This window comes from Fulmarus glacialis, unplaced genomic scaffold (genome assembly GCF_000690835.1).
Source record: "Fulmarus glacialis isolate BGI_N327 unplaced genomic scaffold, ASM69083v1 scaffold20289, whole genome shotgun sequence".
NCBI classification, from domain to species: Eukaryota; Metazoa; Chordata; class Aves; order Procellariiformes; family Procellariidae; genus Fulmarus; species Fulmarus glacialis.
This window is the reverse complement of record NW_009234156.1, coordinates 61345-80229: the sequence shown is the minus strand read 5'-3', so window position 1 is coordinate 80229 and position 18885 is coordinate 61345. Positions and strand designations below refer to the sequence as shown.

The 18885-nt window shown below is 38.3% G+C and overlaps 1 protein-coding gene across 1 annotated transcript in view; it reads right to left on the bottom strand.

Annotated features, from left to right (window-relative positions):
* The window catches only part of ESRRG (estrogen-related receptor gamma), a 50980-nt gene that overhangs the window by 12464 nt on the left and 19631 nt on the right, over positions 1–18885 (bottom strand). The gene's annotated exons all lie outside the window — the stretch shown is intronic.

Here is an 18885-nt window from a genome sequence, read left to right as displayed (position 1 = left end):
AATCAACACACAAAGTTATAAACAAGTTGGAATTTGCAGGCTATTTCTGTAAGAATCATATTAATTTGGGGAGTATTGCAGTGACAGTCTACAATTTGCATGATGCCTTCTTTGTTCTGAAATACTCATGCTTAGTTCTAAAACTGTGAAATACATACCGATGCTGTGAAACAGGGATCTGATGACTCTATTCATTATTACCATACACGAAGATAATTTAGGAGAGAAAAAAAAAAACCCACTTTTTTAAAAGGGAAGATTTGATGTTTTAATAGAATTAAGGTGATTATCACAAAGAGGAAAATTCGCTTTGAACTTTAACCTCAGGGGAAAGAGGTAACACCTACCCTCCTCAGAAAAGATGCTAATTACTTCTGTAATGGCTCCCGCCTCTACAACACTTGTTGAAATAACAGGGTGGCATATTAAACTGCCAACTGAATAGCAGTCACGCCATCCTTTTTCTGAGGGCAACCAAAAATTTAATAAACGCCTCTTAATGAATTTAACTTTTGCTTTTTTCCCCCCTGCTGTCTTTCCTAATAGGATCACTAAGGGCAAACATCTTTACTGTCTTACCTTTTCAGACTCTTGTTTACAGTACCTGTTAATTTATTATATCAAACTGCTAATATCCCAATCACATTAGGCGCTACAAAACAATATAGGAGAGGAAGTGATTTTCCTGGCCTGTTGGTTTAATGCAGTAGTTTGCCAGTTGGCACCATCAACCACAAGTACTTAATAAAATCATCAAAGGGGATTAGTCAAGCTTTTCTTAAAGGGTCTTAAGACATGTCTGAGGCTTTCATTTAGTTGTTTATGGAGCTGCTTACATGTCCTTTGACAGGGTTCCCGCTGTAAGAACATTCTTTTTGGCGTTCAATTACACTTAAATGCGTTTTTCTGTTTTGAAAGTCGAGAGTTACAGTCAAGCAGGAATATATCATAAACTAGCAAATCTGCAAGGCATCTACTCCAAACAAGATTTTCTCTATAAGCACTAAGCAGCAAAACTAATACAATAAAAAAGAAAACCCCACATCCAAACCACCAGGCATCCATAAAAAATGAAACATAAAACTGGCTGCATGCTCTCTCATTTTTCTCCCCCTCCTTATTTGTTTTCATTTTCTCTTAGTGTCTTTTGAGTCTTGTGATAGAACTGTAGCTCTCTGCCTTCAAAAAAAACCAACAAAACCTGAGCCAACAACAACAGGAAACCCTTGAAGAGGTGACAATGGAAAATAACACATCCGCGATTAAAATAAATAAGAGGGAAATGGAGAAGAAATAATCATTTGAAAGGTTATAGGGAGGAATTCATGATTTCAATTAGCTTCACCATTTCTGTTCCTTCCCGTCTTTCAAGAACCAGTTTTTCTGCAGTAGCAGATGGACAGAGAATGTAGCCTGCAGCACCGTCCTGTGACAGCCCCATTCTCCCTCCCAGACACTGCTGTTAGTAAATAGATTTACACATTCTCCAATCTCCACACATCTTTCTGCCGAATAATTAAAAGCAGGATGATTAGTTTATTGAGTGGAAGGAGGAACTTTTTTATTGAGGTCCATCCACGATTTTATCAGGGCCAGCACTTTTACGGTTGTCATGAGGGTGCAGGCATCCAATTTTTCTTATCTGCCTGATTAATACAAACGCTGTTTCAGGACGCATTAATTAACAGATACAAATCTACGTTCTCATGGAAGGATCAATACAGAGAAGAAAAGAGGCATCAATGTGAATTTAGTGCTGATGATGGAGAAGGCACTCTATTGACATTTACGTGCATAGAAACTTTAAAGTTGCAGTGGAGCCCTTTTGTCCCTGTGATTTACAAATTAACAATTTTTCAGGTATAACAATGTTTCACACACTTCTGACGAGTTTAATTAAGCAAAAAGCAATAAAATCAGTTTTGATTAAAAAAAGTTTAACCTGCAATTTCTGTCTAATCTTTTTTTATCTGAAAACTCCCAACTTCCTTCTTTTATTTACTTAGCTATTTTAGTACAAGTTTGTTTGTTTAGTACAGGTTTTTTAAAAACAAATAATGCTACGTTTCAGTAACATTTCTTGTGTGCCACAGTCAAAGGAAATTATATATGCCCTGTGAGGGGGAAAAATGCGATGTTGCCTATAATTTATTATACTTCACTTCTAAAAAATCTGCGTTCTGGCGCAGTAAATATACTAATTGTTTTTATAGGACACATAAAAAATCAAAAGAAATTTTTTACATTATAGAAAAATGGGAAAATATAACCACACTGTTCTGCTCTCCAATAAAAAATCAAATAAACATGATTATTTTCTTCCTGATCAAAGTAACTTCCCCTTGAAAGCCTACTCAGTGAAAGCACGTTTTAACTTTTAAAGACAACCCTCATGGGAATGTAAAGCTGCATCAAGTTGTAATGAATCTGTTTTTGCTTTGTTTTCATTTTTCAGAAAATGTGGAAGCATCCAGCATGTCTCTTGTATCACACCAATGCCCTTTTAATAGATGTTCATCAAGTCCCAGTTAAAAGAATAGATTACACAGGCATACGTATTTACATACAGAGATTTATTTTTAATTGTTTGGAGGAGGTTATACTTATTTCATGCCAAACCGTGCTCTGATTCTCTGAGCTTTTGTTGTATGAATCCCCCAGATTAACCACGTTCTGTGACAAGTGGACATGTTCTATTTTAAAATGTAACTACTTTTTAAAAAGTCTCCAAATTAGACAAAATACAATTCCAGCTTTCTGGACCAGTCTTAGCCTTCCCAGTCACAACTGTAAGCTCTTTCCAAACCGCCCTGAGACGCTGCATGACGGTGTGGTTTTGAACTTTGTCGTGCATTGTGTGGCTCCTTAATCCTTAAGAGTCTTGCAGGTCAATGTTTTAAATGTAGAACTGCTAACGGCTTTTTAAAATACAATGTTGTGTACCTTTTTCCCCTTCAGCGTGTACCATATTGGTGACAACTTTGATCGCTTTCCATCTCCCTCCCCAAGTCAACGCCATTTAATGTATCTCAGGCATTTGCTAGCAGAATGACTCTGTACCTTGACCTGCAGTTAAATAGCATGTTTATCTGCAATACAGCGCACTCCAAATAAACCAGATGACAGTTTGCAATAACGTCATTTGGAAGGATTGAAAGGCTTCTCAAGAGTCAGGTACCCCTGAGGTAAGAAGCTTGAAGGAAGCATGTTTTGTGCCAATCCTCCTGCCATCTTCTACTAGACGCTCGTGTGCTTGACAATGATGCCATGGGCACTTGTCAAGATTTTTTTTTTTTCCTTTTGCCTAGCAAACTGATGCTCTTTGCAGTCAACTTACAAAAAAGGCTAAGCATTTGAAAGTGTGAAGGGCAAAAAATATCTGACGGCTAGTCTTCAAAAATACACTTTCATTTCAGAAAGCATAAATGTTTATTTCCTGAGCTGAGTGTTGACAGAAATAGGCTGCAGCGCAGGCATATGAATTTAACCCCTGGTAGGCATTCTTTTCAGCGTGGTTTTTATGTGGCTGAATGCAAGCATTGTAAATCTACAGGGTGTCTCGTAACATCAGTTAACAATAGCATTGATTTGCTGGTTACAGATTTTCTTCCTTCCTTTTTTTCTTTCTTTCTCCTCCTTTCAGGGACGGTAGTGTTTCTTCAGCTAAAAATAGATACTTTTCTACAAACGGCGTATCACACTCAAATTGTAATTATGCCGTAATGACTCACTAAGATCACCGAGTGTGGATTGAGAAAAGGTTGATTGAGCAACCAAACATATGCTTGTTTTTTTTTCCTTTCGCATACCAGTAAACCCAAAGCTCAAAGGAAGCAGAAATAAATAGGTAAAAAGGCCTTAGCATTTTTACTATAGGAACAAGAGGTAGCGAGCTGACCGCTCTCTGCAGCGCTCAGCACTCCAAGCCAGCTCTAAACACAGTTCGCAGTCTCTTAGGCAGGGCTGTTTGAACCACAGATCTTTTCAAATATCAGCACATGCACCACTTGCTCTCTATTTCACATTGCACACAGCTCCATGCTACGCAGGGTAAATCTTTTATATTCCTGAAGACCCTTTCCTCTACTTCATTAAGATGGACTTCATGGACACTAACTCACTAGGGGCTAGAGTGAAGCAGCTGCAGATGGTCAAGTGCCAAAGTAAGATCTGTGCCTTGCACACAGCACTCCGAGAACTACTGGACAAAAAAAGACAGTAGCTGGACTTATCCCTACCAGTATTTGCAGCCTTAAACATTCGATGCGATGCCTAAATCGGGCTACCCTGACTCGAATCCTAGTTTATTTCACTTTGCAGGGAATGAGCTTCCCTTCCTCTCTGTTCCGTGTTTAGAAATCCAAGTCAAACCAGGTACGAAATTGCCGGCAAATCTGGGAGTTGCTCACTTTTTCTGATAATCACCTCCCATTTATCTTACCAGCTGTTTTTGTGATTGTTAGTTTTATGAGTAAAATATTCCTCTTGCTTGCCCTGGTTTGTACTTCAAATATCTTCATTTACATTTTTTATAATCAAAGCTGTGCCTGAAAATGACATGTTCACTAGTGTGTTACAGATTCAATGTATTTACACAGTTGAAATATCAGAGTTGGATTTTTAAATTATTTACACTTAATTTTGATAGATTAACTTCCTTATAAATGTTTTATGGGTACTGATGTTTTCAGTGCAATTTCCTTATTTCAAAAACGATGTATAGTCACCACTGTCAAAAGAACAAACTGATACTGTAAACGCTTTATAAAAAAACTTTTCTTTGAGCCCAGATTACTTTATTTAGAGAGTGCGTGGCCTCATGGTCAAATGACAAACAGTGGGCCAAAGGCTTATCCCGGCTGCACAGAAGCAAATGTAAAGAAACTCCACTCCATTTCAAGATCAGACTCAGGCCCAGCGCGCTCTCGGACATACAGCTGTCGCTCTGCCCTCCTCTCCCTTCCTGGCACGCACTCAGCGCTTGCCTGGATCCATCGTACAACTTCAGCTGGCTTCCAGGGATGTAAACAAAGGCCAGGGAAATTTCAGCAGTGAAATTTCTGCTAGGGCTACATAATGTTTTCTAGACAGGATCATGTATTTGCTGAAGGAAACCTTCATAGCCTGACTGCCACTTACTATTATGCTCTCAGAAATCCAAGGAAGATTCATTTTTTTTAGGGTATGTCTAGAGCTGAATCTCCCACATAGATCTGAATTAAGAGATCCTTTTTATTACATTAATCCAAGAAAAAACGGATTTAATTGCATTTCAGAATACTCTGTCATCTAAAAATATATATCAAGCCCAACAAACATTTCAACGGTTATGAAAACCATTCAACAGAAGGAGAGTGCTCTCACTAATCACCAAACATATTTCACAGATTATGGATGAAATTTGGTGAAAGCTGGAACAGAAACGGATACAACTCATTATGCCAGGGTGAACCAATTATTTCAGGTTTTCTTTTTTATTTTCATACCCATTTGCTCGTGGATCCCCTGGTCAAAGGGCTAATAACTGCATGTGATGCCATAGCAAGCTGAAATTTAAGTATGACTGAGGATTTTCATGTGAAAGGTGTCATCATCTCACGAAACAAAAAGCACAAGTATTTGCCCAAACTCGAAAATGAAAAATCAAGTCCTAAAGCACAAACTACAATTGACCAGAAATACAGCCAAAGGCTCAACTTACGCTCTTTGCTGGATTCAGCTTCCAAGCTATTTAGAACTGATGTGCTACAATTAAAGTTATGTTTAGAAATTAGTTTCGTCCAACAACTTTCGCACAGTAAAACCACTGCCTTTTCCGAGCGATGCTTTGCTATGTAGCATCTCCGTCTGCCCCTATAGCAGAGCACCACAAAAGCAGCACCGGGGCTCTGCTGCGAGCGGCGCTCTCTGCGCTACGAGTTGTGACTGCCATCTGTTAGCCGTGCGGCCGCAGAGAGGGAAGATCAGATTGCACACACAGAGGTGCCCAAGAATTACTCTGAGTCGAGTACAAAAAGCAAAATGAAGTCGGAGAGCGCTGGGATGTCTTCAGCCAAGCCTGTGCACTTTCTCGGGTTTTATTTAAGTGTGTTTGTATTCCTCACTCTTGCTGTCCAAGTTCTTATAAAATACACTTTTTTTTTTTCATATTTTATAACACGAAAAAATGCCTATGATAAGCACTTTTTCACTAACACCTTCCAGTAAGATGGGAAATGCCACACAGAGCACTAAGAAACCCCGGGGCTTTTACCACAACGCTACTTTCATCTCACTGAAACAACAGCAGAGAGATGGCACGGCAATAAAAATGCATTCACACTGCGTGTCCCTCTCAATCCATTACGAACAATGGATTCTCACTAAGCAAATATTCGCTTGTCAGAAGTATTTGCAACACTGGTGCAGGACTAAGTAAGTGAAGTTCACAGCAATTTAAAAGCAGCAAATTAGACATTTACAAACAGTGAAGATGCTGCTTGTCTAGCGTGACCTTTCACTCAAGCTATACAAAAAGGTGTTAATGTAATTTAAATACCAGTTAGAAATATTGCTGGTTTGTCTTTTACCTTGTGAAACCTTACATGCTAACACTAAACATCAGCAATTTAAGCTTGTCATTTCTTCCCAGGGTAAGATGCATATAGTGAGATGTAACTCACTACAGTTCAAATTGATTTCAGTACTTAAATCAGAGACACCCCTCTCTAACCACCCAAATATTTCTAGGCAGCTACTTTTAAATTTCTAATAGAAATAAGAAGCTCAAGTTCTTGTGAGCTGCTTCTTTAGCAATAGTAACGGAAAGGAGCTGGAAAATGTGACTGATTAAGAATGTCTCCCTGACTTCACATAACCACCTTCAGTTGCTAATACTCTGCAGTGAAACATTAAAGGTTAAAAAAACTGGTGAGTCCCCCTTGGTTCAGGACAGATCTGGTAAGACCTCCATGTATGGAATACTTGATAATACCATTTCTGGGAACATATGGTTTGAAGTACTGTACTCTCTATTTCCATTAATGTTCATTTCACACCGTATTATTTCAGTATTCACTGAGAAAAAAGAAAATACAAGACAATAGATTTAAACAGATTAATACTTGATTTTCCCTTTTTTACCACTGGAACTTCCACAATTTTAAATAGCTTTACTCCAAACTCATACCAACCTTATATTAAAAAGAAGCCAGGCCAAACACTTATATTTTGATTTATCACTAGATACTCTGAGAACAGAGAAAAACCTGATAAGTAGTAAATGGCTTGCTTTTTTTTTTTCTGTATGTTAGAGAGTTGGCACTCCTTGTGCATTACCTTCTCTGGAGTGAGGTTTTGAATTCTAAGATATGGAAAATGAAAAAGTTTTAAAATTCAGCAGTCCGATATGGCCCAATGTAGGTGTAGGTCTCCTTATGGTCAGCAATATGAACTTGCAGATTCCTGAGGGTAACCTTTCTAATGCACTACATATTTGATCTGAACTGCTTATTTAAAGTTAACTCTTGCAGTTCTTTAAATTGTAACCTTTGAACGTGGTTTGGTTAAACTATGGGGGGTTTTTTTGTCCTCTTATTGAAGATAGCAGAGGCAGATGACATGACATGGTGTGCTCCTAAAACCACCTTTGCCCCTAGACTTGAAAAGTCTGCGGTTGGGGTACAGCATTTTATATAAATCTGCTTTTTAAAATGTCTGGCATATTTTGAGGTATTACCTGTGTGCCCAGACATTTGCATGGGAGAAAACAGAGCATGATCGTATTTATGACCCTGATTGTTTTCTTTCACTGAGCCTATATAAAAAAAGACCAATCATATTTTCAACATAAATACTGATTTCACACAAATTTTCCTTCAATCTGTTGTGGACGTATGTATTTGAGTATGGGTACACTAAAGCCAGATTTGTGGGTGAAAAAATAAAAATTACATTCTGTCATTAATAAAGTGACTGTAGATGAAAACCAACAAGTATCATGAATAGGGCTTAATCTCTTTCAAAGTCCAATCCAGAAAACGGTAACACAGTTCAGCTTAGAAGAGTCATTACTATACATCCATATCCTGTGTGTGGTATGCCTTACCTAGATCCTTCAAAGAGTTCAGCTAGCTAGAAATGAAACACATAATTAAAAAAAGAGAATCCACCCTTTTCCCTTTTTTTTAATTTTAAACAAAATAAAAAAAAGAACACAAACTTGAGAGAGGAACCTAACTAAATCAATAACAAAAATCAGCGTTAGTTCAGGCACTGCTCACTTCAATCTTTGTATGCATCAGCCTCCTAGCGATTGCACACACCGACAGGGAATATCAAGAAATTTAGAGTTCAAGCTTCTTCAGCCTGGTGCACATTAGGCTTCAAAACCAAGTTGGCTGGATTACTTTTTATCAGGTTTTTTTTTTTCCTACAGAAAGGAGGGATTTCTTGTGCATTTAATACATGCTGCCTTTTATTAATAACCTCTACGGGTCTGCTTTGAGAGCGCTTTTCCTCAAAGAGTGCTGGGTCACTGCTGTTTGCCTTTTGCTCCCCTGGGGAAGCCACCAGTCATTTCCTCTCTGAGAGCTGTGGCAATCCCTGCTCCCTCCATCTTTCCATCAGGCAAAGTCAGGTTTTCAGGAATTCTCCAATCACATTAATAATATGAATCCAATACTGGAATGTATTAGCATAGGGAGACAACCATGCTTACGATCCAATCAACATATCTGTGTTAACCCTGTACATGCTGAGTTAGCTATAATCTCTTCTGTAGCCAAAGCAAAAACTTCAGGTTGCCAAATTTTGGGTAAATATACCCTTTCTCCCTCTGGCAGGAAAATGACAGCTCAGAACACTGTCCTACACATCTTCCTTGTTCTTCCTAGTTTTTAAAACTTTTCTATTGCTCAGTTGATTTTCTTAATGTGCTGCAGATGCCAAAAAAATCACATGATGTTTATCGTCTCCCTGGTTTGGGGGAAGAGAGTCACACATATTTTCCTACATGAATGTGAAATTTCTAGTTTGCCTAGTTGAGTGTATATGTACCATTAAGATCATCTCTAGAGGCTGTGTCTTAAGTCTACAACAGTCCACACACAGAAAAAAAAAGAGAGAAAAAAGAAAGGGAAAAAAAAAAAAGGAAGCTGCCTGATTCTAATACACCTAATTAGCCATCGGCAGACTCTTAATTGCATACATTAGGATGATTCCATAGTGGAGATTAATTCTAAATATACCCAAGCAGCTGGTTAAGATGCCATGGATTACAGTGTGGACTGTACTTTTCCACTTAATTAGATATCAAAATTAAGCAGCAACAAGCATTTTGACATAACGGGGATCAAGCCGCCGCTTGGCATCCCAGAGCTGCACTAAAGTGACCGCTAAACAGAGCCGCACAGATGGAGAGATATTAAATGCCGCACTGGAAAGTAATTTCAAATAATAAAATATCAATATTTACATTTTAATTACCCCTACTGAGAGCCGCTCTGTCATTTTCACTATTGCCGACGCAGCAAGGGGTAGTGGAATGACATTGCGGCTCTGACTGCAATGACTATTTTGTTTCCATTAAAGAATGACAAGTGTTTTAGAGGCAGTGACACCCAGTGTGTGAACAAGAATGACAGCAGATCAGAAAATTCCTATTAAGGGAATAAATGACTCAACAAGAGAATTTACTTCAAGCAGCCGGCTCCTCCTTGAAACACATAATCCTTTCTAAATTTTCTGCCGAAAGTTTCTCATCAGAGGTGCCTCGGGGAAACCTTAGCTTCTCATAAAATATTTAGAACGATAGGACCTCATATGATGACCGGTCAATTTAAAAACAATAATACTCAATGCTCATCCTATCTAAGAGTTATATCGAGAGTTTGTATGAATCAAAATAGTTTGAGGGGGGAAAAAAGGCACGTAGGGAAAAGGAGATTCCTTCCCATAAGACCTGAAAGTTTTGATGGTGCGTGGAGAACGCCAGGGTTATTTTTGCTGTCTTTTCATCAGTCTTACTACCACTGGCACAGTGAGTACTCCACACCCCATCTGGATCACAATTCGCTGGTCTTCAGAATTATACCCAGAGACTGATCACAACAGGTAATGTGTACATGCCCGGGTTCAGGCCTCCTGTTTCTCCTTGCGTATTCCTTGCACATACATAAACACTTTTTCTTTTAGTACGTACGTCAGAAACCCATGAGACACCTTTGCAGCACCTTAAGAATCTAATTACTTCTGATCAGGTCTGAGGTCAATCTCATGGAAAATATTATATTACATCTGACATGCTGCATTTACAAAGAAGAAAAGGAAGGAAGAAAAATATCAAAACAGTAAAGAAAAAAGTGTCTTCCTTGGGGATGTCTGTCAAACTGCAGAGATCTTCAAAGAATCTCAATGGCCTCAGACACGAGAAAGTGCGTAAGAGAAAATCCTTGGTCAGTACACCCCAGTATGCAGCTAAGTGACCCTCCTAAGTCATGGCATGCATTTATTTAATAATGTGCAGAGCTCAACTTCTATAAATGTGACAAATGGCTAGAACAGAACACGGGGGAAAAAAGGCATGAAAATTTTTACAGAACAGAAGAGGAACAGCTTTATGGCAGTGACTATTGCAGGAGTTTTAGAACCAGCTTTGACATTAAGAATTAGCAGTAAAGTACAAAAACGTTACTCTGACATTAGCTGCTTAACTAGTTGATCTTCTTTTTCGTGTCTTTTTTCTTCACTTCTTTTTCTTTCCTTTTTTTTTTTTTTTTTAAGTACCCAGGAAGTACTTCTTAAGCATCCCTAATGCTTTTAGGACAAGACACTTCCCCATTTCTCAGCCACTAGCACCTTTTAATTTCTGAAAGAGCCACGGTTGAAAATCTTAATTAATTGTTCCATACTGCTTCAGGATCATTATGCAATGTAATAAAGGCCGTGTAATTATGAAATTTTACAGCCATTACCAAGGCTGATGGCTCGTATTTCATCCTCAGCTGGACCCAATGGCTTTTAGCCACTCAGCTCCCCTTTGATGAACTACAGACAGATCTATCAGGCCCAAACAATATCCAGGCAAGGCGGCTATAATAGCTACCTACAGATGAAGCCATAGATAAAGATAAACTATAAATCTACACACAAATGCAGGCACATTGCCTCAGGATGACAGAGGGGAGAGGATGAGGCACTTGGGAAAGCTGGCAGCTTGCAGAAAGGCAACCTTCTCTCTCTGTCTCTCTTACTCAGTTTGGAATTTGTTCAGTTTCTTAAAGATGTAAAAACCTCTCGTACTTCCCCCCCCCAAATAACATATTTTTTAAGGACTATGCCATTTTCTATGGAAGGCAAGGGGTCACTTTATCCATCTATTAAGTTTGACAACGGGCATTTATATGGACAAATCAACTTATCCTCTAAATGAAGAATCCTAGTCAACAAGTTTGCAAATCATATTCTTAGAAAAGAATCCAGGTCATTTGCTTCCGAGACTGAAAAAAGCAAAACATCCCCGATTTCTAAATGCATTATCCTGAGCAGATACACAGAGGTGAAGTTAGATGATAGGCTTTCACTGGAGGCAGCACCGGAGATGCAATTTCATGCAACATTGTCCTACATTATTTTATTTTCAGTTTGAAAATGAAAATACTTCTCAAAATTCAGTGCAAGTTAAAGGAACAAGGGGATCAGATATCATCTCGGTACCTGCATCACCAGAATGTACTTTACGGAGGTGACCTCCACCAATGCCCTCTTTAATTTAAGACAGGAGGCCTTCCAAGTATGTATTGATAGTCCCTCCAGAGTGAGACAAGGCTAAATGATCTCTAGGTGAGAAAAAGAGACGGAGAACTGCAGCATCCTGGCCAACTCTGTAAAAGTCCAGGGAAGAGTGTCAGAACATTAGGTTGAAAACTGCATCTATTAGTATCCCTTCCGGTAGCCCAAGGTTAGCTGTGAAGCTGATGTCATGCTCATGGCTGAGGCTAAAAACACCTCAGAGTACAAGAAAAGTTAAAAGGAAAATACTAACAGTACTATCTGATTTCCAATATTAACGACAGAATGGCTCAGCCCTTTCCAAAGAAAGTATGACAGATTTAGAGGAGGTTCAGAGAAAGTAAAGCAGAACAACATACCTGGGAAAAGTCTTATGAAAAGAGACTCAGAAAGCAAGAATTGTTTTCCTCAAAATAGTGATGTATGAGAGAATGTAGTAAAAGTATATATAAATTAATGGTATAAAAAAATAGTTCTCAAGCTTTTATTCTCCTTGTCTCATTACACAGACGAAACACCATTACAGTGAAATGCAGGAAAATGGAAGGAAGGAGGGAAACTCTTCATTCACAGAGTAGCTGGACTGGGGAACTACTTGCCAAAGGATGTCACTGAAGCCAAGAACTTAGAGAGGGAGCTGATGCTTATATGGACAGCCAGAATAGCTCCAGGTATAATACTCCAAATCCAAATTAAAAAGACAAGGACGTTTTTCTTCCTTATTTAGTCTAATCTCTAATCATAAGGAATTAAAAAAAGTTTTCCTGAGGCTTTTGCCTACTATGGGGTCCATGTCTCTTTCCCCAAGGCTGATCACTGCTGAAGACAGTAGAGTATATGTTGATGACCTAGCATTCAGTTCCTAGTTTCCTAAAAACTGAAGCCTCAGAATCTGGGCTGCCTTTCTTTGAGGTGTTTGGAGCCTATTCCTACAATTAGAGTTCAGAACAGAAGAGCTTACAGAGATGTGCCCCAGGCAAAGAATTTCAAAATCAGAGCAACTGAGCTCTCACTCTGGAGCTGCTACTGTAGAAAGATGAAGATAATGGATATAGAAGAGCCATGGTGTCATCATATACACAAAAGCAGCCAGGTATAAGCGTGTGTTTGCATAGCCCTGTGTGCGCATGCATTTGTATTAAGGAAACTCAGGGTATTCTAAAAGCTACCGAAATGAATAAGGATCACTTGCTCATTAACTTGTATTCTTTGCTTATCAAAGATGTTTTTTTTTCTTTTTTAATATAAAAAACTGTTTTGCTGAAGGACAAAATAATAATGTAATCACGCAGGTCAGATCAGAGAAGTATTTCCTGAAATAGGGAACAGAGTCACAAAGGGTCACTGGTCAACAAAGACCTGTAACTAAAGACAGGCAAGGGAATGTGTGATTCAGGTTCTTCCAGTATAATGCTGAGGATGCTTGATATATGGTCTTTTAAGGACCAGTATCTGCTGTTAACATGCTGTATTGAAACTGCATGTATGGCAGGTATTCACTGTACATGGTGTGAATTGATCTATTCCTTGCAGTGTATGTGGAAGCATCATAAACATTCTTAACGGGGAAAAAAAAACCCCAAATCCAAATCGAAATGTTTAAGCATATACAGTACATTAGAACACCTAAAACACTAGACTATACAGACACCGCTAGACTAGGATTCCTGGACAGCATTTTAAATTGCCTTCGTATGCTCTAGTAAGTTACCAGAATTCAGTGAAGACCTTAGCTGAAGCATGGACTATGCAAATTTAGAAGACTGGATGTAGACAAAAAAACTGGCAGATCTTTTACCTCCTCCACTTCCCATCCAGTTGACTCATATTTAGCCAAATTAGCATCAACCTCATGGATAAACGCTGTAGCTTTACCTCTTTTTATCCTCCCAATCACTCATATCAGTAGGATGAAAAGCAGACACAAACATACTCAGCAGGAGCATTTTTCAGAGCAAAAACTTCAAGTAAGAAGTAAATCCAAAGATGTTATTTCTATTTCTATTGGAGGCAGTAATACCAGCTTGCTGTATCAGTCTAATAAAAATAATGATAATAATGTGAGAAAATACATATACACCACCCTACAATTTTTATTCTACAAAAGAACTGCATGAATTTTTACTCACTTTGGTAAATGTCCAGTCTGCCAGAGAATGCATATCAGTATTTCACAATGTAAGATTACCGCTATGATTTTAATAAAGTACAGCAAAGAATTATGTGCTGATCAGAAAGTTAGGCTGTTATTTGTGGTTTACTGCAAACTGCCTTGAAACAGAACTGGCTCAGACGCAGTGAGACCAAGTTTATTTTTGCCAAATATGGATTACTGCAAAGGAAAAGGGAATCAGCACTACATGTTTTGTGAAAGACTTTCATTTCAGTATTGGGCTTAAAACATTTCCCTTCTTTAAATGATCCTTCTTTTTTTTTTCATTTAATAAACAGTTACATGCAGCTTATGTATCAGTATAAAGTTTTTTAAGAAACCTGTTTCAGAGAACACGTAAAGGAGAGTTTTTGCTAAGTCTCTAAAAAACCTAACCAGTCCGGTATGTCTCTAAAGACCATATCTGGACATAAAGAAAGATAGTAGCATAAGTACAGACCAAAAATGGAAGGGAAATAGGGCTATAATTGTATGTTTTCTCTTTTAAGATTCACCATATGTGGCACAAATTTGTAGCTGCTATAATGCATGCCATGCTTTACACTGTTTTTCTACACTTGGTATTCCCTAGCTGAATTGTTTCTAAAGCCTATGGTGATTTTTTTCTACAGCAAATCAGCAGTTTTTCAAGAGGTCTCTGTGCAACCCAGGAGTATGACATTTACTAATGTGTTGAGATTCAGGGATTCTCCTTTGTAGAAGCCAACACTAATAAGAAAGATATGGTTCAGTGTCCTGGGTATTCTTCCCAGTTTTATTAATTAGATGGAAAGCTTCTCCCTCTGGAATACTGCAAGGTATTTATTAACACTTCAGCCCACAAACTAGAGTAAATTTACAGTAGTGGAGGTAATTGTTACATACACTGGCTCTTGTTATCAACTTGGCAAGGATAAGCAAAAAAAAACCCAGAGGTTTAGATTATGATCTTTTTCATGATATTTTAATTGTGCTTCTTAATCTGCTAAATTAAAAACTAGGGTAAATCTTATTCAGATCACTGACAAAAAAGATCGTATCAATTTGCAACAAAATGTATGAATGCTCCTATCTCTTTTATACAGAGAATTTAACAGTCATATTCAATATGGTCACAGAGTGACTAAGATACAAACTCTTTCTTTTACAGTTATGCCATCTTATCCCTCAGCACCTTCACATTTTATTTCAAGTCTCCCATCTTTTAATGCACAGATACCCTCCCCTAGCTGATCTTTAATATCACCACCTTCTTTCTCTTCCTTAATGTTCAACATGACGAGCTACTCCCACTGCTATGTCTTAGCAAACTGCTGACTGATAATGACCAGGCAGGCAGTCAATAATATCTGTTACTTACGTGCTTTACAAAAGAAGTGTTAGGTATGCTCAGAGCTATTTCACGTAACCACATTTTGCTCACCATTGCTTTCAGCCTGCCCTTTTTTCACCTTCTTCTCCTGTCAGTCCCTCTTATTCCTTTTGGGCACCAGTACATCAATTTAAAGCATCACCAGCTTTAAAGCGTCACCAGCGTCACCCTGTCCTTAACTGGTGTGCACTAATTTACCTACACCTTTTTTTCACTATGCAGCTCTCGGTGCTCTGGAAAGCTTTACTTTGATTATGACATGAGAGTTGGGCTTTGTCTTGCATTCCTCACCCTATGTTCTACATTCTTGCAACCACAAAGTGTTGGGCTCTACCATCTGGTATTTGGACACATTTGTCAGTAGTTTTAGAAATTACACAGAAAGCATGGTTGTGCTTTGTGTGGATGTGCCATTAGAAAGGTCTGAAACATAATTTTAATGTGCTAATACTGCTAGATCATTTTTTGTTTCTTCGGCTTTCTTGTTGTCCCATGATTTGCTTTCAAATGCCTGTTTCTTGCTGATCCTTCTTTATGGTGACCAGCCACTGACTGTGGCTCTCATTATGTACTTTGTCTACTCTTATCAGTGATATGAGAAGGAAGGAGGTGAGAACTTCCTCATGTATTCTGTCAAAACATCATGTTTGCTGGGCTCTCAGGCAATGTTGGGTATCAAGGCCAAATCAGCACCGACTCAGTGATGTTTGTGCAAGAATAGCCATGAGAGATGGCTCCAAAAGCTCATTTGTAGTAATTCACTGCTGCTGTGATTGGCTTTGTTGAAACATTCTCACTATGTATTTATATTTTCATTCCTTCAGTATCAAAGTAACAATTAGATTGACAACGGATCCCACTTAGCTATCCTGATTGCACAGGGCACACGTAATTTATAGTTGGCACTTGCCAAATACATCCTTGTCAAAGAGCTAACTAACTCACTCAAATCATCAGTTTTCAGGAGCGTATCATGATGATGTCAGAGGCATAGATGAAGCGTGAGGTACATGTATACAGGAAGAATATGAGATAGACAATTTAGTCTCCCAAATCTACCACTGACTTTCTCTGTGATTCTGTTGGAGCCACTTAATTCCCCTCCGTCTTGCAGTCTTTCTGTGCAAATACGTGTATATATATATTAATTCACAGGGCTGCTGTGCTATTTTATTCATTTGATGTTTGAAAACAACAATGAATATTTTCACAAAAAAAGGTCTACAAAGTATATTCAACATTCTTGTAAAGTGTATGAAATGGATGAAGGGACAAACTGGCTAAAATGTTAGAAAAGGATGGATAAGCTCTAGCCCATAGTATATAAAAGAAATAAACCAGTGATGCATTGTGCTCACATTTTTCAATCCTAGTATGCTGTGAATCATATTTAATGTTTTAAATCTATAGCTCTCAAAGGACTCCCAAAATTGGAGGTATAAATCACGGTTTCAACATAAGGATGTTAAATGATTTGCCCAAGGTCATACATATGGTAAGTCAGTGTCAGAGTCAAGAAAGGGACTTAGCCTTTAGCTTCTAGCATTGGGCTGTCTCTATGGATTGTGGCAGATCTTTATGTCTGGCTTGAACTAAAGTCCTCTGAGGCCAGCGGAAAGAGTCCTGCTCACATCAATAGGCTCTGAATCAAGCCCACATAATTGAACAGTTTCATGTTTTCTCATACTTTACCTGCTAGCCAATCATCAGAAAAAGACCAGAACATAAAGAGGAAGTTTAAATCAAGCAGTACAACAGAGTTTGACATGGCTTCTACTAGGGTGACCAGTTTTTTTCCCATGTATTTCTATGGATGCAAGACTATGCCCACAGAACGAATGTGTTTTGCATTGTATTGAGATGAACACAAAGTAAAACTAGGATCTTAACCGCATAGTGCTGACTTTATAACACTGAGTAAGAGGGTCAAGTGCACTAGTGTTATAAAACTGTAAACAGACATTGATATTACACTGTATGTATGAAAATGCATAAAATACATTTAATTAACTCTAGGTTGTGACACAGACTGACAATTCAAAACAGAAATTTCAAAGCTATGCCTGACACCTTTGGAGTCATTTTGATCTCTCAGGAAGATACATATTTAGCCAGATTTCTATACATTTGTATGTATTTTTTAATATTTGAAAAATGCATATTATTTACCCAATTGCCTGGAATGTCTATTGGAGAAATACATATTTATTTTTAAAAGCAATCCATATATTATTTACTCAGTGGATGAGAATGACTTCAAAAAACCGTTCTGGTCCATCAAATAAATACATATTTATAAATGGTTTTTAAAATGCGTATTATTTACCCAATGGACTGTAATGGCTCTGCTAGCGCCATTACACGTAAATATGTAATTAGCCACATAATAAAAAATCCCTACAAAATTTCTCTGAAAAGCATTAAATTTCCATGTGTCAATGTACAATACCTTTTCTATTGGAATTGTTTTGTTTTTAAACAGCAAAGGTGATTACGCTATGCTAATGACTAAGGCTTTGCCATGTTTTAAAATCCCGCTAGCTCTGCAATTATACAGAACATAAAGTTGAAATCCACATTTCTTTCTTTTAAAATTAATATTTTATAATTCTCATCTTGCGGTTGGTGCACCTGGCCTGAATCTTTCTGCCAGCCCACGGACATCAACCAGACTCTGCATAAAGCACAGCTCCATTCGCAGCAGCAGCACTAACTGAGCACTCGTGTTAGTGAAGAACTGAGAGCACGTGCCACAGTTTTGTGTAGTTCTCACACAAGCTTCTCCACACTGCTAGCCAATGCACCTGCAACACTGCTGGACCATCTTGGTGAAGGCCTGCCAATCTTGTACAGTGCCAAAGTTTACTTGTTTATTTATTTATTTTCATAGGGGCTATTTGCTACAGAGCACTAAAGATCCTCAAAAATCCCTTTTTCTTGTGAAAGTGAGGGCAGGATTTGAGACATGTAACTCCAGGGACAAAATCTATTTTATTACCCAGTCCTGGGTAATGAGTTTGTCTTTGAAAGGCTGTAACTTAACAGAAGCAGCCATCCCAAGCATTTGGGATTTTGCTAAGAAGAAGAATTGCTAGGCTTTGCCTACGAAAATAAATACACACTTGCAAACAGGAGTGAATAGTACCACTTTTAGTAGTGCATGTATGTGCTGGAATGAGTGTCATACATTAAGATGTAAATTTTATTCTCTGAGCTGAATACCAGGTGATTAATTCTGATAGCATAGTGATCAATTGGTACAGATGCTGCACCTGAGTAATGTTTGTTTCTGCGCACATTCCTAACAGACGTGCATCACTAACACAGGTGTCACTTGCATAGCTGTGCAACATCTCTGACTTCCTGAAAACACTGACATTGGTAGTTAGGTTGTATGTAGTTCTGCCAATTTTTTCAATTAGACCCATTATTGATTTGATGAAAAAGCAAATTAAACATACCATGGTAGTATGTAAATTGGTTAGACAGAACACGAGGTTCTGGTGCTGAGCTTCTTAGGCACATGGCCTCTGCGTGCAGCTTTTGCTCACCGAAGTCCCTGGAGATTACAGAAACGGGAGACTTTTGCAAG